Below are 24,788 nucleotides of genomic sequence, written 5' to 3'. Positions count from 1 at the left end.
TGGGCTCACAACAAAGTCTACTTTAGTTTGAGTGTTGTCCACATTGATGCGCTCATTCATATTTTGTAGCACATTATTCTCCAGCACTCTTGTGCCCTCATTTGAATGAGTACTTCAGGAAGCTTGTGTCCTGTTATGGGATGCTTTAGTTCCAGGTTAGCAAACTTTTTCTGTAAATGGACACATAATACATATTTTAGGCTTTTGCAAGCTCTATGAGCTCTGCCACAACCAGTCAAATCAGCTGTTAGGAGTCAAAAGCAGTCATAGACAATACACAGATGGCTGTGTTCCAATAATACTTTATTTATTTATTTATTTTTTTTTAATTTTTTTTTAATGTTTTTTATTTATTTTTGAGACAGAGAGAGACACAGCATGAACGGGGGAGGGGCAGAGAGAGAGGGAGACACAGAATCGGAAGCAGGCTCCAGGCTCTGAGCCATCAGCCCAGAGCCCGACGCGGGGCTCGAACTCACGGACCGCGAGATCGTGACCTGAGCCGAAGTCGGACGCTCAACCGACTGAGCCACCCAGGCGCCCCATAATACTTTATTTAAAAAACAGACAGCAGGCTAGATTTGGCCTATGGGATGTAGTTTGTGAACTTATGCTGTTAACAACAACAACAACTGTAGTTAGCTACATAGTTCTAGAGCAAACAAGTGTTGAAGCAGTTCTGGAGAGTGTAATATACGATCCAGTTTTATACATGTTCAGACTGCTAAAGATTTCAAATCATTGGAATCTTGATCCGGTTGTTAAACTCTTTAGGCAACCTCAGACATTTCAGTAAAGCACTGACATTCTGACTTCTTGACCAGGAAGATTGTGGGAGAGTAGGTACAGATATTCTGAAATTCACCAGATTGAAAAAAATGTTTTTCCCTGCACTGTCTTTGAGTATATAAACTGGACAGAGCCTCTAATTTAAATGTTTTTTCCAGAATAAACATCTTATTTGAATGCTGGTCAGAGAGAGAGAGAATCCCAAGCAAGCTACACACCCAATGCGGGTACGGGGGACAGAGGCAATGGGGGGCTGGATCCCAGGACCATGAGATCATGACCTGAGCCGAAACCAACAGTCAGATGCTCAACCGACTAAGCCACCCAGGCACCCCAAATTTCTCTTTTAACTCAAAGACTCTCATCTATTCAACTGGTACATAGTGGGCTTCATAATTGTTCTCTTGCCAGCCACAGTGCATAAAAATCTCCCACACTCCTCAGGAATTTGCCTGAGTAACTGCAGATTGCCTGGAAGTATGAATGCCTATAGCTAGTTATAATCTTGAAGGGCACTTTGTTCTGAAATGAATTTTAAGCTGTATGCTTACTCATTTAAAATTTTAGGGTCTCGTTAAGCCAGTCAACAATTCCTGCCTTAACTGAATCATTACAAACAAAATGATCTCATAAAAACTTATACTTTTAGAGATTTTTGAAACCTATTGCCTGATCAATTTCCCATCTCTTTCCTCAAAATATCCCCAAATAAAGTGACCCCTTTTTTTGGCTACTCAAAGCTCCCTGGAGTAGTAAAATCTATTTTAAAACTGTCTGTGCCATAGTCATTTTAGAAAACTTTGCCATAATAAAAAAAATCACCTTTATTCACATAAGCAAAGTCTGGGGAGAAAGCACATATTTATCACATCAGAGAAAGTTCTTTCAGATAATACCTATCTTGGGGACACAGGTTCAGACAAGTCTCTAACTTGGCTGTTTTGGCAGGAAGCTCACTGGGGACACACACTCCAACTGGCTCCGCTTTAATGATCTTACATAACACTCTCATAACCTCTGCAGAGGCATCACTAGGGTATGAAATTGTGGCAAACCACTCTATGAGTTTTTCATGGTATAAACAGTCCAGAGTTGCTATCATAAAATTAGCAATTTCTCTAATAAAACACAACATTTGCAACTTATATCCACTGAGTTTCCAGCCCCGGCAGCGATGTTGCTTTTGTTTCCCCTCCTCAATAGGTACCAGGTACAGGAAGGCTATTCTGAGTTCCAGATTATATAGATCATATTTACAGTCATCCATCAGAAGGTATTTAGAAATAGTTCAACTCATATCAGGAAGCCTTGCACATCCATCCCACACAGTGCCTCACTGATCTTAGAAAAGCATTTTGAGCAGTGGATGGTGGAGGTTGATGGTCCCTTCACATTGGCAGACAGATTCATACCCCCATTCTCTTAGACATGAAACCTTAACATAGAGAAGGAAACAACATGAAATAAAATGAATTCCTATGAAATACACAGCTAACCTTATTAGTACTAAAACACACCTCGACTGGGGTCTCAAACCCCTCCTGTATCCACCCTCCCAAACACAAAGTGAACACTAGCTTTGCTGATGGTAGCAATGTCCCACATAACAATTTTTTTGCATAAAGTCAGAGCCATCCTCTGCAAAACATGTCAGCCTACTCTTCTCTGCAATGACTTCTGGGAGACTCCTCTTTCAGTCTCTTAAACCACAAATTCATGTATCACTCATATCAACTTCACAATTTAATTTATCTACTATCTTCTTTTTAATTTTCGGGCACTCTGTCTTGATTTATAACAGCAATAAATCTTCTTTTGTTAATGTGTTTCGTTGTTTCTCCCCCATTAACTCTGCTTCCTTGTGTATTTCTTGTGTTTTCATATCAGTGCCTCCATTTCATGTTATTAGTTTTCTTGATATTTTTGAAGATTTGAAACTCTATGTTCCTATTTTGAGTTGAGGGTTTAGACTTAAAGCTCTGTTAATTAGGAGTCTGTTTCATTCCCAGAGGAGCATTCTTGTGTCCCTGCTGTGACTCGAAGTCCTGGCTGTGGGACTAGTAGTATTTGTTTAGAGGGGTGTCTGGAGATGATGCTGGGCAGAGTGTGCAGAAGGCTAAGGGAGTAGAGTAGGGTTCCTCATTTCTCCTTCAACCACATGCTTCTCTGGGGGTCTCTGTATGAGAACTGTCTCTGCAGAAACTCATGCCTTGGCTTCTATCTATGGGAAAAGCCTGGTATCTACTGCTCCTTTTTCATTTTTAATTCCTGGCTATTACCCAAAGGTGCAGCTTTATCTCTACCTCTGCTCTGCCTCTTGGTCCAGCCCACAGTATCCCTGGGGCTCCCCCCCAGTGGGCACTGTGAGCAGAGAAGCAGTGGGCCCCAACCAGCCCAGCTGTTTTGAAGGAAGACCTTTAATGAACTACTCTGCTGGCTGTCTTACCTGCATTTGTGGACTCTGACTTTAAAATTTCTCTTTGGAGAGGAAGGGATTCCATCTGAGACATTTGTCTCTAACCTGTATTTTGGGTTATTCTTTTAGTTCTGATTCCTTTGTAATTGCAATGCCTTAAGACTTCTGCTTCACTGATAGCAGACTTTCATATTCTTCCATCACTGTTAGGAATTATTTATTTTAAAATACATTTTTCACATCCGTCAATGGAACTTGAAACAGAAGAGGAGATAGATGCAAATGCTGCATCCTTCGACTTACAGCAGATGTTCCAAGAGGTTATTTAACCTTGTTAACAAAAGGCAAATCTTGGTAAAGATATATGGGTTTGCTTCTCTCTCTCTCTCTCTCTCTCTCTCTCTCTCTCTCTGTCTCTGTGTGTATAAGCATGCATGTGTATACACACACGCACACACACACACATATATATATATACAGATATATTTTTTCCAAACCTTAAAATAATCTTTTAAAGTATTATGGTCATCACTTTTATGGATGAAGAAATTCAGTGAAAGCTTAAGAACTTTTGATTAACTTGATCTAATTTCAAATAAGTAGGAAACTTGTACTACACTTGACCTAGTATATCCTTTTGTCTATTTTTATCTATTTTAAGGTGATTTGCCACCACTTGCTGCTGTCAGTGGTGCCTAGTGGTAGCTGGCATATACAGTAGGCACTCAATGCATCTTTACTGAATTCAGTTGACATGAAAGAACAGGATTCTATATACCCAGTGCGTCGAATTTCAGAACTTACATTGTTTTTACCACACTCTATCATCGGAGCTAATATTGCTCTAATTCTTCAGAGTTAAGACGCTACTCTCTCCTTATGCAATGTAAGGAAACTGCATTCTCATGCAATCCCTTCCTCTAGCCTGAGGCATTTTCCCAAGGGATCATTCGCATAGTCAGTAACAATTCTGAACAGGACACTTCAGCAGTGAGTTTTAGAAACTAGAACCCTAGAAAGGACAAGCAGCATGTGTCCATTTTGGTCTTTCTAGCTGCTTCCCTGGTGCCACAAACTTAAGATAATATACAAGTTGGAAATATTAACAAGATGTGAAAATAGAATGTAATGTCAGGAGCAGCAGCTTTGGAGATAAGAAGGGTGATCCATTTAAGCTGAGGCTGCACCAGTGTTGAAATCCAACACTGATCATGATTAGTAAACAGCACTTAAAGAACATCTGTTCCCATAGATACACCTGTGCTAGTGCTTTTGCTTTGGTTTTAGAGGAGAAAGGAGGACTTGCATGCAGGTTTATATGAATACATAAAGGCTGAAAATGGGCTGATGGGATGCAACTTCAAGTATCTTCCCAAGATTGGGTCCATGGGCCTGGTTGTAAATCGTATGGAGGGTAAAAGATCTGTTTACAAGGAACACTCTCAGAACTGGGCATGACCAGCATTGCTTGGCTTCCCTGACTATAGATAAAATGCAACACAGAGAGAGTGCCATGAGCATGGTCTTCATTTCCGCTCCAGACCCATTAACCATTATGATTCTAGCCCTGTGAATTAGTGCATTGATGATGGAGACCACAGAGTAGCCATGGGACCCCCATGAAGACCAGGAAGTTCAGCAGGAGGTGGTGCAAGCCCGGTGAATACCTGTGCAGAAATTGGAATTATTGTGAGACAAGTGACATGCCTCGGGGGGATCCCTCAGAACTTTTGTGGGGGGCTACAGAAAGTGGACTTCATGGGAGACTGAAGTCATATTCCATGAAATAATGTAATGAGCCAAAATAATTTGAGATTTAATATTAACATGACCTCACCTTTATCTGCAGCTGTTAGAGTCTCAGAAGATTCTGATTTTATTTCCTTTACTTTCAGTCATTTTCCCCATTCCTAGTACCATGTATGTTTAGGCAGAGTAGTACAGCTTACTTAGTAAAATAGGCTCTGAAGTCTAACTGCGCAGTCTGGACACAAAATGTTGCCATTTGCTGGTTGTGCCCTGTGTTTACTCCTTAACCTTTCTGTGTTCACTATGCACATCTGCAAAATAGTACCTCCCTCAAAGTGTCATTGTGAATATTAAATGATATCAAGGACCCAAGCACAGCATAGGGCTTGGTCCACTTTAAGCATTTGTTTGTGTTAGCTGTGTTGTTATTGTAATTAGTATTATAATCATTATTATTATTTTAGTTCATCTTCATTTGGGGCGTTAGACCTGCTTATCCCACTCTACTTTTCATTTTCTCAACACTGTTGTGTTATCATAGACTTCAAAGGTTTTCTGAATAGTCATCTGTATGCAAATACTGAACTCTGTGCATTTTCCCTTTTCCTTTTGATAGATAGTGGTATTTGTTGACATTTATTCCTTCACTATTCACTGCATCACATATTCACCCATTATGTATTATGTCTACTGTATGCTAAGGATTCTTCTAGGAACTAGGTATATGACATTAAGCTACCTTCAGGGAGCTTACATCCCAATGGTGGAGATAGACAATAAAGTAAACACATATGTAGTGTAACATTGGGTCAATGTAAGGGCTAAGAAGAAAAATGAAGCAAGGCAAATGGATAGTGACAAGTGATGTCAGCTTAAATAAAGAAATCAGGAAAAGCACCCCTTTATTTGTAACAGAGTGTGGGGAAGCAGTAGAGTTCTCAAGAGGTGAACTTGATGGTGAACTGATGAAAACAGTGGAGTTCTCAAGAGGTGAGCAATTAAGAGGAGTGTCCTTGATAACAACAAGAAAGATGGTTGAGCAGCTAGAAGTACAACAGAGGAAACCAGAGAACAGATAGCTAAGAAGAGCCCTCCTGGGGGTAATTCAAGCCTCAAAGACTACCCCTGCAAAAGACCCAGCTTTAATTGGATCAGACTGTGGAGCAATGTATGACCAAAGGTGTTGTCAAAAACAGTAGAGAAATCAGCCAGCAATTAATTTAGTGGAGGCTAACAGCTAGGTGTTAGCCTGAAGCCTGAAGCTTAATGGGCAGTTCAGTTAAAGAGAATTGGCTAAAACCATACTATCCCCAAGGAAGGAGGCCAGAGAGGCTGTGCATATGCCTGAGATAGATCAAGAGTTTATGTAATCTGAATAATGTAGAAGGAAAAGAACTACATGACAGTGTCAATGGAGAAAAATCATTTGACAATATTCAACACCCTTTTGTGGAAAAAAAATTCAACGAACTAGAAATAAAAGTGAATTTCCTGTATCTCATCAAAGGTATCATCTCCCAAAGGAGAAACTCTCTGCAAATATCATAACTTAATGGTGAAATGATGAAGGCTTCACCCCTTAAGATAAAGAACAAGACAAGGGTGACCATTATTACCATCTCTGTTCAACATTGCACTGGAAGTTCTAGACAGCGTAATTAGACAAGAAAAAGAAATAAAAGACATCCAGTTTACAAAGAAAGAACTAAAACTATGTCTAGTTTCAAATGACTTTATTTTTTATATAGAAACCCTAAGGAATATATTTTCTATAGAAAATCCTAAGGAATCCACTATTAAGTGAGTTAAGTAAGGTTAAGGATGATCAATCTACAAAAACTGTATTTCTATACAGCAGCAATAAGTAATCTGGGAATGAAATTAAGAAAACAATCCCACTTACAATAGCATCAAAAAGAATAACATATCGAAGAGTAAAATCAATAGATGAACCACAAAACTCGTAGTGTTAAAACTATAAGACATGGTTGAAAGAAATTAGAAAAGACCTAAACAAATGGAAAGACATCCACATTCATGGATCAGAAACTTGATATTTTTAACATAACAATACTCCCCAAATTGATCTACTAATTCAATGGAGTTTTTGTCAAAATCTCAGCTGGCTTCTATGCAGAAAAGACATCATGGGGGCTGTGGAGTAGAGGGTAGGTGGAGGAGGCAAGAGTGGAGGTGGAAAGCCCACTTTACAGGCAATTCCATTCATCTAAGTGAAAAGTGATAGGCTGGGCTATGCATATGGTGGTGGGGATGGAGAGATGTGACTAGATTCAAGACATATTTAGTGTGTAAAATCTGCAAAAATGTGAAAATAAACCTGGGGTAAATAACATGAGTCTGTAAATGAACATGATATTGGAATAATTTACTCTAATGAGCCCTTCAGAGAATCACTGCCAGATAAATCTAAATAAATAATGAGAATCTGCACATTGACTAAGATGCAAAGCTATTCTTCAGTGAGTGTTCTGCATAAAAAGCAACATCTTTCTTGATTGTTCTTGGCAACTTCTCAGAAGTTGTATAATTGTTTTATTGTGGAGCAGTAAGTCTTGCTGTATATTCTAAAACCTCCTTCCCAAAGTAAAGTCTTTAGCAGAAAATGGGGGGCTAAAACAGCACAGGTACTCAGAATTCCTAAAAAAAAAAGTAGAAAGTCATTTATTCAGAATAGGTATTTAAAGCTATTACATTATTGACTTAAGGACTCAGTAAATGGGGGTCTCAGCTCAGTTTCTGATTTCAGTTTTATTGAGGTATAATTGACATATAAAATTGTAAACCATTTAAAGTGTGCATCATGGTGATTTGATATAGGTTTACATTGTGAAAGGATTCTCCCCTAATTAACACATCCATCACCTCACATATTTATCTTTTTGGGGTGGGCCTAAGAACATTGGACTTCTACTCTCTTAGCAAATTTCAATTATACAATACAGTGATATCAACTATCTTCTGAACTTTTAAGCAATTTTTTTCTGTCCCCCATCTTTAAGATACTACCACAGATAACAAGAAAGACAAATAGGTTAAGTAGTGGTTTCCTTGTAAACATGAGTTCATTCTCAGGTTGCTAAATCAAAGGGATTAAACCTACTGCTGCCTATTTAATCACTGAACTAAGTAATGGTATGTTTTGCTTTTAGTTTCAGATTCTATACATCAGGTTTAAACTTTAGTGCCAACAGCAAAATCCATCCTTTTAATTTATGCCTTTCATTCTAACTATTGATTCTTTATACAATTTATTTAGCCCCATTTCTGTACTTGCGATGATCTCATTTGAAGCTCATTTTATCAAATACCATTTTAACACCTGACTTTTTGTGTGCTTTCAAAATTACATAGTCTAGAGGGAAAATGATTTGCTGAGGCAGTAATAAAAATATTAGTAAAAAAAATTCTATACCACCAGATACAGTTGATATGGATTATTAGAATTATTAGCTGAGTATGTTTATTCTAGGATTTTATATTCTGAGATCAAAGCTCATGTTTTCATTTTGTTATTAGAAGGAACTGCATTGTTTTGTCTTGTATGCATAGTTCTGCCAAATAGGTGCTGAATTCAATACTGATATCAAAACTAATTATCTTTATAATTAACCTTTCTGCTGTAACAGTATTAAATGTAAAACCATGTGACATGGTTATAGAAATTTCAGGATCTGAAAATGAGTCATCTTTCGCAACAGATAACATTTTTGTTCCAAGAGTTAATTTAATTTCATTTAATTCTCAGTAAGTAAAAATCAGGAAAATGTTTGATTAATAAAGCTAAGGAAAGCGGGGAGTAAGTCCTTACAGGAAACCCTCTGTGGAAATGTTTTTAAGTCAAGTACGTTTTATATATAGCACTATATATCCATTTACGCAGACTCCAGATATAACCAAGCAAGTGTGACAAACCATTATACTGGCTGCGATGAGACTCCACCTGTTTGGATAACCATCCTTTGGCTTAAATCATGGAACATATCTTTCCTTGACAACCAAATTAAGTTAGAGGGGAAAGAGAACATTAGCAGTTACTATGTGCTGATCATGGGGCTTGGTCCCGGCTTCATAAATTGACTTCAGACATTTAGGACACGACAAACTCCAACATGTTTTCTCTCAGTGATACTGTCTGTAATTAATAATAGCATCACAATTAACTCCAAAGATAACAGGCCAAATTCTCACAAGTAAAAAAAAATAATGCATCCAGAATTATAGCAAAAACCTGAGATAGTAATGTCAAGTAGCAGTTATGATAAGTGTTAATAATTACTCAAAAATATCACAAATGTTTCTCTTTGTGCACTCCATAGCACAGTGTATGCACAGAGCACTGTGCTATGTGGTAGTATTTCAAGGAGAGGAGGTATTTTGTTGCATGTTCTCATCTTACTATTCTCCGGAAAAGGGTTAAGCTTTGGATGCAGCCCCATGAATTCATTGGGTCAATATTTCTAATATGTTTTGGTCTCAGAGAAACAGGTGTTTCAGAATATGATAAGCTAAACTGTAAGATACAGACACATGACGGGTGAGTGCATGGATGTCTAGACAGAACCTCTCCTCCTTGAGTTCTTCCCATGCATCAGACATGGTACCAAATGGTTTGCATAATTAATCCTCACAATAGAACTATTTTCCCCATGTAAAGGTGTGCAAGCAGCAAGGTTTATTATTGTATCAATGTCAAATGGAGGCAGAGTAGGAATCTAACCCAAGCTTATGTTTCTCAGTCATGTGCCTTTTAAAAATCATTACATTGTGCTCTGTCTTATTATATTAACAGCTATATAGGAGATGTTTACTGGGTGCCAGTGTGTTTACTCTTTGATTATATGTTGTGTTTCAAATCCATGATCTCTTCTGAGTTAGGTATTATTTTACATATGAGGCTCAGAAAGGCCAAATACTAAATAGTTTTATGACCACCAAATCCTTGGGCTCCTTTGCTGACTTTCCAAATTGAATCACTTTGAAAATAGGACATCTTTACTCCTAAGAATTTTAATAATAAATGCATAGGAAGCAAGGAGCAATATCTTTTCCCCCCTCAACTTTTAGATGAGGCAACTGAACCACAAAGGATTTAGTGACTTGCAAGTTTTCCTTAGCCAGTCAGTGGTAAAGTCAAAATTATAGCTCCTGGATCTGAATCATGCTGTTTCTCTGGAATGCTCTGCACCTGAAGAGCCTATACTCAGCCTTTGTTATTCCACTGCCCATCAAGCTTCCTGACTTTCACATTGCTCGGCTCCTCTTGGTGGTCTCCAAGGAGACCAGGAGGCTACTGCCTGTTAGCAATAGTGCCTGTCTTCTAATATACAGCAAGACCATGATGGGTCTTAGTGGCGTGGGCTTTTTTCTCTGTGTATAGTGTGTGTGTGTGTGTGTGTGTGTGTGTGTGTGTGTGTGTTTTGTTTCTAACAAAAGACACTCTTGAGGGGATAATATTCTGGCTTAACTTCAGCTTAAAAAATCGGTTTTTCAACTTGTAATCTAAACACTCTCCAAAGATATTAAAGGACTCATAAACAGAGCCTGGCCTGCACATACATTTCCCAAGAGGAGAACCGAAATGCTTTGCAAGGCAGGATCTACAGAAAATGCAGTCTCTTCTGCACACTGGAGAAGTGTATCTACTGTGAGAACGCAAAGACCTGCTTCCCAAGTGGCCTTGGCAGAGAAGAACACTTCTTATTACCATGACACTGGGTACCGTGTGGTGTTAGCTGTTACAGGGGCAAAGCAGGGCCAGCCCCTTATACTGAGCCAAATGGCCAGTACTGACAAGGATGAAATAGCTGAGGAAGCTCACACTGTCTTTGTTCCTATGAGGTTTAGTGAAAATAGCACATAGTCTACCAGATAACCTGAACAGCTACCTTTCATGGTCAGTAAAATGATCAAAAAAAATAATAACAACTACAATGACCACCTTACAGGAAAGGTTCTTCTAAGAAAATTCTAAAGAAACTGTGTGTGTGTGTGTGTGTGTGTGTGTGTGCATATGTGTGTGCATGTGGTGTATGTGTATATAATGTAATATACATAGAAATATATATTATATACTATATACATAAAACATACTCAGCACAGTATTCATGCATTGATTCATTCATCCATTTAAACACACAATAAGTGCTGATTTCCTAGATTCTTTTTGTTCTGCCCCCTTTCCCTACCTCAGTCTGATTTTTGTCCAAATGCTTGGGATAGCTCTGAAATCCCTTTTTCTATTTTGATTTGAATTTAAAATTTGTTTTGGTGGTTTAAAGAAAGCATCATCTCCTCCCTTCTCCTATAAGAATTATGACTTAGATGTTTCTGTCAGCTCTCAGCAACTGGCTTCTCCTCAAGACAGTAAACATCTGCAATTGGAGGGTTTCAGAGGTTGAGTATCTTGCCTTTTGAGTCACAGACACAAAAGGGGAAAAAAAAGGAGTGAAAAGCATTTCCTTGAATATGTGCTGGTCTCTTAAAACTCTTGTTCTGTGGCAACCTTCTCTGCTCATCAGCCCACAGCATTTCCTCATCCCCGTGGATATTTAATAGCTGAGCTGAGTTGGTTATTCTTTGTGTTAGAAGCAGAGTATATTTCCCTGTTAGTCTGTTAGCCTATTCCCTATCAGCCTGAAATAGGATCTCCAGGCCATCTCCTCCTTGTTCTCTGCCTCGGTGTCTTCACGCAGACTGTCCTTTCTGTCTCAAGCTCTTCAATCCCAGTCCTGCAACACCGCCAGCAACCCCCAGGGACCCCTCAGCCCCCATACAATCCCACCTCTTAGTTAAATCTTGTGAAGCGTTCAGATTCCCAGCCAGCTGCTTAGGAAAATTGGAGTCTTTTGTTATACATTTTAAAAACAAAGCAAAACAAAACAAAACCTACATTTCAAAGCAGTTGTCACAGGTTGCGATGATACACGTGTGTGTATGTGGCTATCTGACAAACATCTGTCTTCACCACAGCACCACAAGCTATAGAACAGTGAAGATTGTGTCTGGTTTTTTCCATTATATTGCTGTACCGAGTACAGTGCTGGGCACGTGGTAGGCACACATGCGTTTGTTGAATGAATACAGTGTTGGTAATGACCCCTTAGAAAGAATCATTCCCATGAATATTCCAAAGCCTCAGCCCCACCTACGATGATGCCGAAATGTCCCCTTAGAAGGGATATTCACTGGAACACTGAGTAGAACAGCCAGAGTCTTGGGAAAAATCAAGGATGCTTTTCAGGTACGTCATGGTCGATCCTTATTTCGCATACTATGTTTGGTGGCAGCATGTATACAACACCTAGGAGAATATGAGCTGCGCTCTGTGTCCCATGACTGTGTACCCTGCCCTTCTGAACAACAGGCACACAGGAAAGGAAAGGTATCAACCTCTGTCGCTCTCCTATGATGTGCCAAGCACTTTGCCTACATCATTTCATTGAAGGGAAGGACTGTAATTCTGCTTATTCCACATTCCCTAAGGCACCTCTGTGAGTCTTGGACATGTAGCAGGCATTGTATTAAACATTTAGTAATGCTCATCAAAGAAATTGCATTGATGAAAAGAGGGGCCCTATGATACGTAGGCAACAGTAGACAAACTAAAACAATAGTGACTCACCAGGATGTGTTTTTCACTTCTGTGATTTAAAAAAGAGAACTGTAGCTGGGATAAAATTCTGAAAATTAAAAAAACAAGTGTTTGCTTAGTGCTATAGGAGAAAGTGTTGACGTAAAAGGCAATTAAGAGTGTGCGTTAGAGGTATCTGGGTGACTCAGTTGGTTGAGTGTCTGACTCTTGGTTTTGGCTCAGGTCGTGATCTCATGGTTCATGGGATTGAGCACCGAATTGGGCTCTGTGCTGACAGTGCAGAGCCTGTTTGGGATTCTCTCTTTCCCTCTCTCCCTCCCTCTCTCCCTCTCTCTGTCTCTCCCCCACCCCTCCTCCACTCGCACATGCACTCTCCCTCCCTCTCTCTCAAAATAAATAAACTTTTTTTTTAAAGAGTGTGTGTTAATCACTAAGATAAATTCATAGGTAACTGAAAAGCTAAGATAGCCAAACTTTAATAGCTATGAATAAGGGGTTCTGGTAATGTAGCACCTACCTCCAAAAATATCCCCTAAGGTATCTGTTTGGCCTCAACATAAGCAAGCCCTCAAGATGTTTTTGGCTGAAACGTCAATCATTTTGAATGATTGAAAATCATTCACCTGGAAAATCTTTTCTCATCTGTACCTCTACCATTTCTCCCCAAATACTAGAGTACTTTGAAACAAATCACTGGTATTATAACATTTCATCCATGAATGTGTTAATCCTAAAAGATAAGAACTCTTCCTTTTAATGTAACCATAATACCATTGTTATACCTAGAAAAAAAGGATGAATAATTCCTTAGTATCTTACTTTAGTATCTTACTCAATCAGTGCTCAGATCTCCCAATATGTCATATAAATGCTTTTATTGTTTGTTGGTTGGTTGTTTTGTGTGTTTTTTTTTTTATTCTCACAGTTGGCTAATTGGGATCAAAATCCAACCAGGGTCCCCATTGTGTATTGGTTGATATATCTCTGGTGTCTCTCTTGATCAATAGTTGCCTCCTCCTTTGTATTTCTATTTGCAATTTATCTTTTGAAGAAAGTGGGTCATTTTTTCTGTAGTCTTCCACTCACTGGATCTCACTGATAGGTCAATAGGGTATTGTTTAACATGCTTTTCTGTCCCTTGTGTTTCCTGTACAGTTGTACTTAGAGGCTTGATAGGTTCAGGTTCAATGTTGGGCAAGAATATCTCATAGCTGGCATTTTGTATTTCCTTTCAGATCACATCACGAGGCACATAATATTATTGTCTCTCTTTGCGTTATGTTAAAATTTATCAGTAGATTCAAGTGTGGTCAACTTGAGCTGTCCATTATGAAGTTTTTTATTAGCTTTTCACCAAATGATTTTCATAGTCTTTGATAGTCTTTACCTGGATCTAGTTTTCATTAGGGGTTCTGAAATGTTGATACTCCTAATTCTATCATTCCTTCTGCATTTGTCAGTTAGAATTCTCATATAAAGAACATTCTCTCATTAATGGAATATGAATATGTATGTATACATTTATATTCTTAACAGTTTGTATGCAAGTACAGGATAAATTCTTTTTCTTTGTTTACCAGTTTTCAGATTGAAGGGGTTCAATTTCATCTTCTAATGGTGATCATAAGTTTGTTTTTCTTTTCAAAATGTCACTATAAACTCATGGATTTAAGCATGTTTGAAAGGATTCAACTCATTGCATTATTATCCTTACCAATGGTTCAATTATCCCATTTTTGAGACCAGTGGAAGCCAATTAAAGTCAGCTCTAGAGTCCTTCTGATATGACCCCAGTGATTTTCAGTAACTTCCTGACTTTCAAGACTTAGATGTCAGGGTTTATGTTGTACGTTTGCTGCCACAGACCTGGAATCAGCCATTCCTGCAAAGTTTTATTGGTAGTTTTTTTCTCAATTTCTAGAAGCTTTTTATACATGAAGTGATATAAGCAGTGGTTTTTTTTCCCAGTTGACCTTTTGTCTTTTTTACTTTACATATGTGAAAGTTGCTTCTGGATTTGAGTCACACATAGGAATGTATTCCACACTCCTAGTCTATAGAGGAGTTTGTTCATGTTTTCTCCTAGTGTATATGTAATTTCACTTTTCAAATTTAAATTTCTAATTAATTTAGAGTCTATGCTAGTACACAGTTGAAGGATACATCAATGTTGTCCTTTTCTAAATGGCTGTCTAATTACCCCAACAGATAAATTTATTAAAAAGTACATCTTGTTCTTTTCCTTTTTCTCCATTTCCAGAACAATTAGCTATTAAAGCCATTTAGTGGAGTGTCCCCATGTGAGAACAGTGTGGCAGGGACTGAGGCTGAGTAGGGTGAGAAGGCTTAAAGGGGAAAGGAGCTCCACAGGTTCTCAGAGTCCAGGTAGGGTCTGGAGGGCGTGTGTGTGTGTGTGTGTGTGTGTGTGTGTGTGTGTGTTTTAGGTGATGATGACCCTATGTTAAGTATCAGAACCCAACAATGGGAGATAGACATTTTCATGTGTGGGAATCAAGGTATGAAATGTCAGGGCCCAAGCAGAGTGAGGAAGGCACGTATATATGAGGCTGGCCAGGCATGAGGTGTCAAAGCCCAAGCAGGGAACAGAGGATCTTTGCGCAGAGAGAAACCCAGCATCGATTGTCAGCACCCAAGTAGCATGACGAAGTCATCTCTGTGGGGGAGGAGTGTGGTAGCGGTGATGGGGGATTGATTATATCCAGAGGAATTGATCAAGCAGGTAAAATATGTAATGGATTTTGAGAGCTTATTATCTCATTGTTGGAGAAAGGAGTTATTAAGAGAGAATGAAAGAAAGCTAAAATGGACACCCTTCACTGAAACCTACAGAACAATGCAGAGAGAAACTGAAGAATACCTCAACAATTGCAAAAATATACAACATTAATGTATTGCAGAATTCGTTATTGTTTAATCGTGAATCTTTCCCAAAGTGACTAGTAGATTCAATACCATCCCATTCGAAATTCTGGCATTTTGGTAAGAATTAACAAATTGATTTTTAATATTTATAAGAAAATATAAAGGACCTAGAATAGTCAAAACAATCTTGAAAAAGAAGACAATTGAAGAAAAAAAGTTAGAAATCTTTAATTATATGATATTAAATCTTATTGTAAAATGGTAATAATTAATAAAGCATGCTATTGACATAGGAATAGAAATATGTCCAGGGTACAAGTCACCTTGAATTTTGCTTTGCAGTAGTTTGCTGTTTTTAGTATAGAGGTCTCACATGTTGTTTGTAAGTATATTCAATTTTTTATTCTATTGCAAATGGTACTTTTTTTTTAATGTTTATTTATTTTTAAGAGAGACAGACAGACAGAGCATGAGCAGGGGAGAATCAGAGAGTAAGAGGGAGACCCAGAATGTGAGACAGACTCCAGGTTCCAAGCTGTCAGCACAGAGCCCTACATGGGGCTCAAACCCATGAACCATGAGATCATGACCTGAGCTGAAGTCAGACACTTCACCGACTGAGCCACCCAGGCACCCCAATGGTATTGGTTTTTAAATTTGGTTTTTCAGGTGCTTGTTGCTAATACATAGAAATACAATTAATTTTGTATATTGACTTGTATCCTGTGTGCTTGCTATATTCCCTTATTTGTTCCAGCTGTTCTTACAGATTCATTTAGAGTTTCCTACATATATAACCATATCATCTATGAATAAAAATTATTTTAATTATTCCTTTTCTCTGTATGCCTTTTGTTTCATCTTTATACCTTATTGCAGTAGCTTGGACTCCCAGTACAATATTAAATAGGAGGAGTGAGAGTGGGCAACTTTGCCTTATTTCTAAACTTAGGGAGAAGGTATTCAGTCTCTTACCACTAAGTATGTTAGGTGTCAATTTTTTTGTAGATATTCTTGATCAGTTTAAAAAGCTTTCTTCTATTTCTAATTTGCTGAGAGGTATTGTCATAAATGGATGTTTAATGCTTTTTCTGTATGTACTGAGATGATCGGATGGTTTTTCTTCTTTATTAAGATGATGAATTACATTGATTGATTTTCAAATGTTAAACAAACTTTGCATTCTTGGGATAAAGCCCACTGGTCATAATGTGTTATTCTTTTTATACATTTCTTGATTTAATTTCCTAATATTTTGTTAAGAATTTTTCCATCTGTGTACATAATAGATATTGGTCTATCATTTTCCTTTCCCTTTTTTTTTTTTTTTTTTTTTGCCATTTTCCCAGTTTTTCTTTACTGTTTTCCTTTCTTTTAATGCCTGCTGTTTTATTATCAGGGTTTGGCCTCATAAAACAGGTTTTGATATGTTCCTTCATCCTACGTTTTCTGAAAGCACTTAGGTAATATTAGTTTTATTTCTTTTTTAAAATGTTTATCACTGAAGCCATTAGGGCCTGGAGATTTCTCTGAAAAGAGGCTTTTAATTATAGATTCAATTTCTGTGTGAGAGATGGAACTATTCACCTTTTCTACTTAATATTATGCTATTTTAGATAAATCTTTTAGGTTTATTTTTCAAGGAGTTTTTCCATTTCATCTGAGTGATCAAATTTATTAGTGTAAAGTTCTTCATTATTTTGTATCATCACCTTGTCAGTAACTTTAGGTCTTGTATTGATGTTCTTTTGTCCTTCTCAATGTTAAGAATGTGTGCCTTCTTTCTTTCTTGCCTTTATTACCCTTGACAAAGGTTTGTCAATACTGGTAGTCTTTTAAAACCTAAGTTTTGGGTTTATGATATTATTTATTAATGTATGCTTTTATCTTTGTTTTGGTCATTGGGTATCTCCAAATATATCAGCCACATTTCAATACTCAAATGTGTTAGAATGACCTGTTCATGCAGAAGCTAATCACTTAGGAAATGAATTATATTTGTCAAAAGTTACTGACTGACTTTCAGTAGAAACTATTTAACTAACTACTAGACATTATTCAATTAAAGGAAAGAAGCAAAACAAACCGTTTATCAAACAAGAAGTAGAGATAGGAACTTTAACATTATTTGATATTACTTAAATTTTACTGTTAAACCTAAATGTGATACATTATTCAAATTCAAGCACTTGGATTGTAAAACAAAAACAAAAACAAAAAAACAACAACACAGTATCTTCATGGTATATTACACAATCAGTTGCTCATAGGCAAAAATTTTTCATTAGAACCTTTTGACTGTTAATGAGAAAAAAGAATCACATAGTAAACTTTGAGACACTAAAGAAAGTACTTTGCAATTGTATATTTAAATGTATGCCATTGTTAATTAGTAAAGTGTAATGCCCAGAATTCGTGATCCCCAAAGACCACTAGGGAGCCGAGTCTGATGCAAAAGCAAAAGAGCCTTTATTCGAGCTAGCTCGAGCTCAATCCCCTACCTGCACCGACGCAACGGTGAGATCCCGAGGAGAGAGCGAGTTTCAAAAGCACAAAGGTTTTATAGGGGTCTAGGGGCAGTTGGTGAGGTAATGGCTGTGGCCTCAGCTGATTGGCTGGGGAAGGGTCGGAGTCCTGTTAGGCAGGTCGCTGGGCATGTTTTGATCAGGAAGTTTGAACGGGTGAGCAGGAGGTTACTCAAGGGGAGGAGGCGTGGTCTAGGTGAAGGACACAGAACAAGATGGAGTCCGCCAGCGTAGGCCCGCCCTTTCAAAAGTAGTTTTTTATCTAATTTAATAAGATTTTTTTTTCCCCTGAGAAGCTGATATAAAGCTGGTGATACTTGTAATTGATCATATCTCTGAATTCAAGAAATAAATATTTTGCAGAGAAACTGAAATTTTCATGACTATTGATGACCTTTTAGGAAAAATAAGAAACCAAATTAAAGCAAGATGAGGAAAAAATTCTGAACTAAACAATAATCATGGAAGAAAAAGATGAAGCTGTCAAAACATAAAAGCTGCTGGCCCCAAGGGAGCTACTTCTCAGTCATGTTTGTTCAGATCTTAACGAAAAGATTATTTCTTGGCTATTTAAACCCCTTTTGATCTTATAAACAGACATAAAGCTTCCTTATTAATATTAGAAAGCTAGAATAATCCTGATACCTAACTCTAATAGAAATAACACACAAAGGGAAAAAACAAAACCCATTGCATGCTCATTTGTAAATGTTAATTCACAAATCCTAAATAAAATAGAAAATTTAGTTCAGCACTATAAATTTCAGAAATTCAATGATTAATATTGGAATTTCTAGTAATATCCTCAATTAGTTGAACATATCTCAAATGTCTGATGAATAAGAAAAAGGGGTATAGCTGAATTAAACAAAGTCAAAGAAATTTCCAGCCCACAAGTATCCTCACAGCCTTAATTTGTTCATATACAAGGAGAAATTGTTTTCACTCTTTCCAAACTTGGTTGAACATAAAACCTTTTTTCTTTCTTTCTTTCTTTTAGATTTTTATTTTGTTAAGTAATCTTTACACCCAATGGGGCTTGAACTCACAACCCCGAGTGAGAATTGCATGCTCCACTGAATGAGCCAGCCAGCCGCCCCCATTAAACCTTTTTTAATACTAGAAATAATGTGCTTTACAACTCAGTTTGAGAGATGTTGAACAATGTCAATAGATGAAAGGGGGAAAGCCAGGTGATCATTTTGATAGATGTTAAAACAGCAAATGACAAAAAAAGGGAAATAAGCACATTTACATATTTAAGAATGCTTGGAAATTCTAACAGGAGTACTGGTGCAAAAAAAGAAGTAACAGAAGCAAATACAAAAAGGAAAAGAATATATAGTATTAGTTTATAATGACTGGTTATCAGGAAAATAACTCAAAAAAGTCAACCAATAAATGTTATAAAATCATGAAAATGTTCAATAAGCTACTCAGCAAAGAATAAAAAGTATATTAACAAAAAATAAACTATTAGGAAATAGATGGAAAAATATCCCATATTCAATGACCACAAAATATAGGAATTAAATAGGGAAAGAGTAAAATTATCATGGACTTATTTGAACAAGTGATTCAACTCTGATGAAGGACCTAAATGAAGACTTGGATAGCTAGAGAGGCAACATGAATCTGACAAAAAGAAAATCAAGTTTTCTAAAGAAATGCAATACAAGAAAAGCGAGTAGAGTTGAGACATTTGGCTAAGTGTTTGGGGAGAAAGGAAACAATTAGAGCTCCACTTCATATATTACATAAATATAAATTCCATGTGGATAAAAAATCTGATTTCCAGCATAAATCATGTAATATTCATATAATCATGCAGTGGGGGATGCCTTTCTAAGCCTAATGCCAGAAGCAGAACCCATCGAGGGAAAGATTGATAGATTCTGTTATCAAAATGTTGGAAAACTTCTTTGCTATAGCTTCTATGCAATGAAATATCCATGAACATAATTTACCAACAACCAAAAAGTATTTTCAATATAAACTACAAAGGGTAACTATGTTTGATATGGGATCAGATAAGGAAATAATTAATACGATAAATGCCAAAGGGTTTTTAACGTACAATTTGGAAGAAAAGAAAAAATTAATCAATTGATACATGAAAATTGCTTAACTTCGTTATTAAGCAAAGGAATACAAACTGGCAGTGAGTTACCCTGCTTTACCTATAAAACTGTCAATTGTTTAAAAATCTGAATGATCCTCAGTGGTTGAGGTGATGTAGGACACTGACACATTACACCCACTAGGAGAAAGACTGGAACTGTTCTAAAGTGGAAAGTTTAGCAACATATATACCAACATCTTTAAATACCTTAAATGCCTCTGGGAATGTTTTATTCCACGGGAATTTTTAGAGATCTAAAATCTAAAGTTTTGGGGGTGCCTGGGTGACTTAGTCAGTTAAGCGTTCGACTTTGACTCAGGTCATGATTTCACAGTTTTGTGGGTTTGAGGCCCGTGTTGGGCTCTGTGCTGATAGCTCAGAGCTTGGAGCCTGCTTCAGATTCTTTATCTCCCTCTCTCTCTACCGCTCCATGCTTGTGCTTTGTCTCTCTCTGTCTCTCAAAAATAAATAAATGTTTAAAAAACTGTTTTTAAATAAAATCTAAAGCTTTTAGTGAAAAGTTTAGCTATGAAAATTTTATCATGGTACTGTCATTTGAGTGAAATTTGGACAAGCATAAATGTTCATAATAGGAATAAATAAATTGTACAAAAATGATTTCTTCCATTATTATTAATTATGCTATGCATGAAATTTTTTGGTATGGAAATACTCTCCTGGTGTATTAAAAGGAACATACAGATTAAGATACATTAAACAGAGATTGACAAACAGAGACTAAGAACAAGATGGAGAGACTCACAGGGACGACTCAGATGAATACACACTAAGCTGCAAAGTATAGTTATGTGAAGGGATTTGGGGTGTGTTTTATTTGTGTTTTTAATTATTTGAAAAAATTTTTTACAATAATACGCAATGTTTCTAACAACAAAAAGAAATAAAATGTACTATCTCAATTGTGAATAATATTACACCAAAATATTAACAATAGATACAATGAGAAGACTGTGGGGGGCCTTTCACTTATATTTGCACTTATAAGCCTTTCTGTATTTTCCTTTAATGGACAGGTATAACTTATGCAATCTGGGGGAAAAAAACAATGTTATTTTTTTAAAAAAAGCAACACGGAGAGATGCTCTCTGTTGCCCTCATAATACAAATCCAAAGTACATTCGAAGGTGTATAATTTTCTTCATGATTTGGCCCTCGCTTACCACAGGTCAGCTCTCTTACTATATCCTTTACTGCAGTCTAAGGCTGGACAGAACGACTTTCAGTTCCCTACAAACAGCAAAGCTCATTCTTTCCTCTGGGCATTTGCTCCTGCCCACACACCCCTTCTGGCAACTTCTCAACAACCCCTTTACTGGAAAACCTCCCTCACCCATCACATGCTGCCTGGTGGGTCAGGTGCCTCGTGCACAACTACATCATTTCATGATTCCCATATCACTTTCTGTTTTCTTGTCTTTCCCCACTCACTAGGTTTTCCAAGTTCCTATGAGGAAAGCCTTAATGAGTGATCAATTATTGTTGTCAAAAGACGTAATGAAATAAGAGAATGAATGAACCAGCCTCCATGTAGCAGATGCTGCCATGGGCATCTCATTTATTTTCTCTCATTGAATACTAACCAAGATTTCATGAGGTAGGTATTATCATGTTCCTTTTCCAGTTAAAGAGACCAAAGTCCAAAGGATTTATTGGATCGCCCTCAGCAGCCCCCAGCACATAGTAAATGCTAATAATTACAGAATAAAAGAACACGCATAGTCTATGGTAATTTCTCTAAAGGCAAAACTCAAGGAAGAATTGAGCTTATTATCTGGATAACTAAAACAACAAGTGCTTTGTTATGAGGATGAGATTGAGAGTAGAAATGGGAATAGGTTGTTTATTTTACTTTTTCTTTTGGTCCTGAATTATTTTAGGTGGCTACATAGAGTGGCTGGATTCATCTGCATTGAAACCCCTTGAGAATTTTTATAGGTTGAACCAAAACAGAATAATGAAATGAACCCTCCTAGGCAGGAATGCAGAAGCAGACATGAAAGATGATTTCTCTGAATTATTTGGCCTTTATAGAAAGAACCATGATGAGTTTCTAGAAAATGCATTATTGATGTGATGTAATAAGGTGAGCTTTCTTTTTTTTTTTCTTTTTTCGTTTCAAATAATGTCTTATTTTATATTAACCACGGTATGAAACATTGCCACTAAAGGTTGTTTTCGGCACAAGTGAATTGTATCTGATTTTATACCCTGCCTTTTCCATCTATCTTAATAGCTCTTATGTTTTGTGAATGAGGTTTTATTCATGTCATTATTCGATTTCTAGTTCAGCATGGATTCAATGGATTCAAGAGATTTTTCTTTCCCAAATCATACCCTTTGTTCCCTACATTGAGTTTTCTGATTTTTGGGTGGTTCCTGGTCAGTTCATGCTTACGCCCATATTTCATTTATTTTCATTTCCTTCTACATAAAAATAACACTCTAATTGTGCTATAGTTGAGAAAATAGATATTTCAAAATAATTAAATATTTTGATTTTAAAAGGGCAGCTTCTACTTAGTGTCTTGAAAAATATTGAAATCCACAGCCCTGTTCTCTTATTTTATATACAAATCCCACATGCATGCAAGATTGTTACAGGAGCACCAAACAAACTCAAAATCCAAATAAAGGGAGAATGGTTAACTAGGACTTGGTATGAAATTTGCAAATTTAAATTATGCAAATATTAATGTTCTTTCCATTTGAGTCTTCTCACTATCATCCAATAATGATTTATTTCTTGTCTATTTAACATTCAGTTGGTTCTAACTTTAAATGCATACTGAGCAAATGTCCATTTTCTTCCTTTCTGCAACAGAACGTCTCTTGTGTGCCAGGCATTGTGCTAGGCACAGTCTCCATTCTCTTGGAGCTTGTAGTGTAGAAGGAAGATAGATGAAGTCACACTAATGAATGTATAAGTACAAATCAAGATGAGTGCCCTAAAGAAAAAAAGTGTGGTCACAGGAACTCCTCTGTGGTGCGTCAGTCAAGTGGCACACCTGCCAGACCTTTAAACTGTGGTCTCTGGTAAGTCTGCAGCATTCCTGGGCTGCCTGTGATTACACCGAAACATTTTCCCTGCTAAACACTTGAGATGAAAACCTTGCTAGACCTGACCTGGCCTGAATTTTAAAATTCAGTTAGAAAGTCTCCTGCTTCTGCTGTTAACACTGCAACACATTATATTTTCGGGTTTGAAATGAGAAGTTTCATCTTGGAGGTGGCTGCCTACCTACCAAGGCTCCATTTAGAATGTGTGGTTCAAAGTGTTTGAGTATCCACAGCAAAGGAGGGCATGGGACAAGCTCCAGAGAAAAAACATCGGGTGTGTGACAATGTGGCAGCATACAGGGACTTCAGCCACAACACACAATGTTCCCTGGACAACTCTGTCCTGTTTCACCATTGCTCACAAATAAACTCCCCCTTACACGCGCACACACACACACACACACACACACACACACACCCCTTCACATCAAATGCATACACTTAAGACACAGATCCCACATGCATGCAAGATTGTTACAGGAGCACCAGGGAAGGAACTGAATGAATAAAATGAGAAATTGGCCTTTTGGCAAATATGTGTGGTCAAGGTAGATGTTGTTCTTGGGAATTATTGATTGGGTTTAAGGTTTAGTGAGTTCACATCAGGTATTCGCTGACTTCACATCGGACAAGTATCATCTTACTAAACTGCGGAAAAATGAGACTCAGAAAATTCAGGCACTTGTCCAAGGTCACTTCACTTCTAACTGGCAGATTAAATTTAAACTCGCTTGTTCAGAGTTCTCTTTCCACCATCATTTTAGGAAAAAGATGTTGAAATTGAAAACATGATGAAAAATGCAGAGTTCATCTTGCAATCTCTGTAAAGGCTCATAGAAGGGATCCTGGGTGAGGAACAAGAAAGATCCTATGTCCTGGTCACCAACATAACAGGAGCCAGGAAAGCCATCCTTCTTCAGAGAGAACAAGTAATTTCTAGGGGAAAACACAAGGCCTTTATAAAACCAAAGTCATGATCCATGAAAGAAATAATTGATAAGGTGGACTTCATTAAAATTAACTATGCTCAGTGAAAGACACTGTCAAGAAAATGAGAGAACAAGCCACAGGCTGGGAAAAAATATTTTCAAAAGACTCATCTGTTAAAGGACTGCTATCCTAAGTATACACACAATTCTTAACTCAATAATAAGGAAACAGGGGCGCCTGGGTGGCCCGGTAGGTTAAGCGTCCGACCTCGGCTCAGGTCATGATCTCGCAGTCCGTGAGTTCGAGCCCCGAATCGGGCTCTGTGCTGACAGCTCAGAGCCTCGAGCCTGTGTCAGATTCTGTGTCTCCCTCTCTCTCTGCCCCTCCCCTGTTCATGCTCTGTCTCTCTCTGTGTCAAAAATAAATAAATGTTTAAAAATTTTTTTTTAAATAAAAAAAATTAAAAAAATTTAAAAAAGAAACAAACAACTCAGTTAAAAAAAATGGGTCAAATACTTTAACAGACATCTCACCAAAGAAGATACACTGATGGGAAAATAAGTATATGGAAAGAAGTTCTACATCATGTATCATCAAGGAAATGTAAACTAAAACAACAATGAGACACTTATTATATACCAATTAGAATGGACAAAATCCAGAACACAGCCCAGATCAAAAGCT

The 24,788-nt window shown here is 37.4% G+C and overlaps 1 protein-coding gene and 1 long non-coding RNA gene across 3 annotated transcripts in view; one reads left to right on the top strand and one right to left on the bottom strand.

Annotated features, from left to right (window-relative positions):
* The window catches only part of THAP5 (THAP domain containing 5), a 137,202-nt gene that overhangs the window by 94,386 nt on the left and 18,028 nt on the right, over positions 1-24,788 (top strand). Inside the window, exon 5 of one of the 2 annotated variants that reach the window (XR_006197846.1) lies at positions 21,549-21,953. The exons of the other annotated variant lie outside the window; for it this stretch is intronic. The gene's annotated coding sequence lies outside the window, so the exon portion shown is untranslated. Of the gene's footprint in view, positions 1-21,548; positions 21,954-24,788 lie in introns of those variants that run through there. 2 annotated transcript variants of the gene reach the window in all.
* LOC122209958 lies at positions 7,135-12,763 on the bottom strand. Its single transcript, XR_006197858.1, has 3 exons — positions 12,597-12,763; positions 8,888-9,107; positions 7,135-7,612 (listed from the first exon to the last, which is right to left on the bottom strand). It is a non-coding gene; the product is annotated as an uncharacterized LOC122209958 (long non-coding RNA).

This window comes from Panthera leo, chromosome A2 (assembly GCF_018350215.1).
Source record: "Panthera leo isolate Ple1 chromosome A2, P.leo_Ple1_pat1.1, whole genome shotgun sequence".
Taxonomy (NCBI): domain Eukaryota; kingdom Metazoa; phylum Chordata; class Mammalia; order Carnivora; family Felidae; genus Panthera; species Panthera leo.
This window is presented reverse-complemented; position numbering and strand designations above follow the sequence as displayed.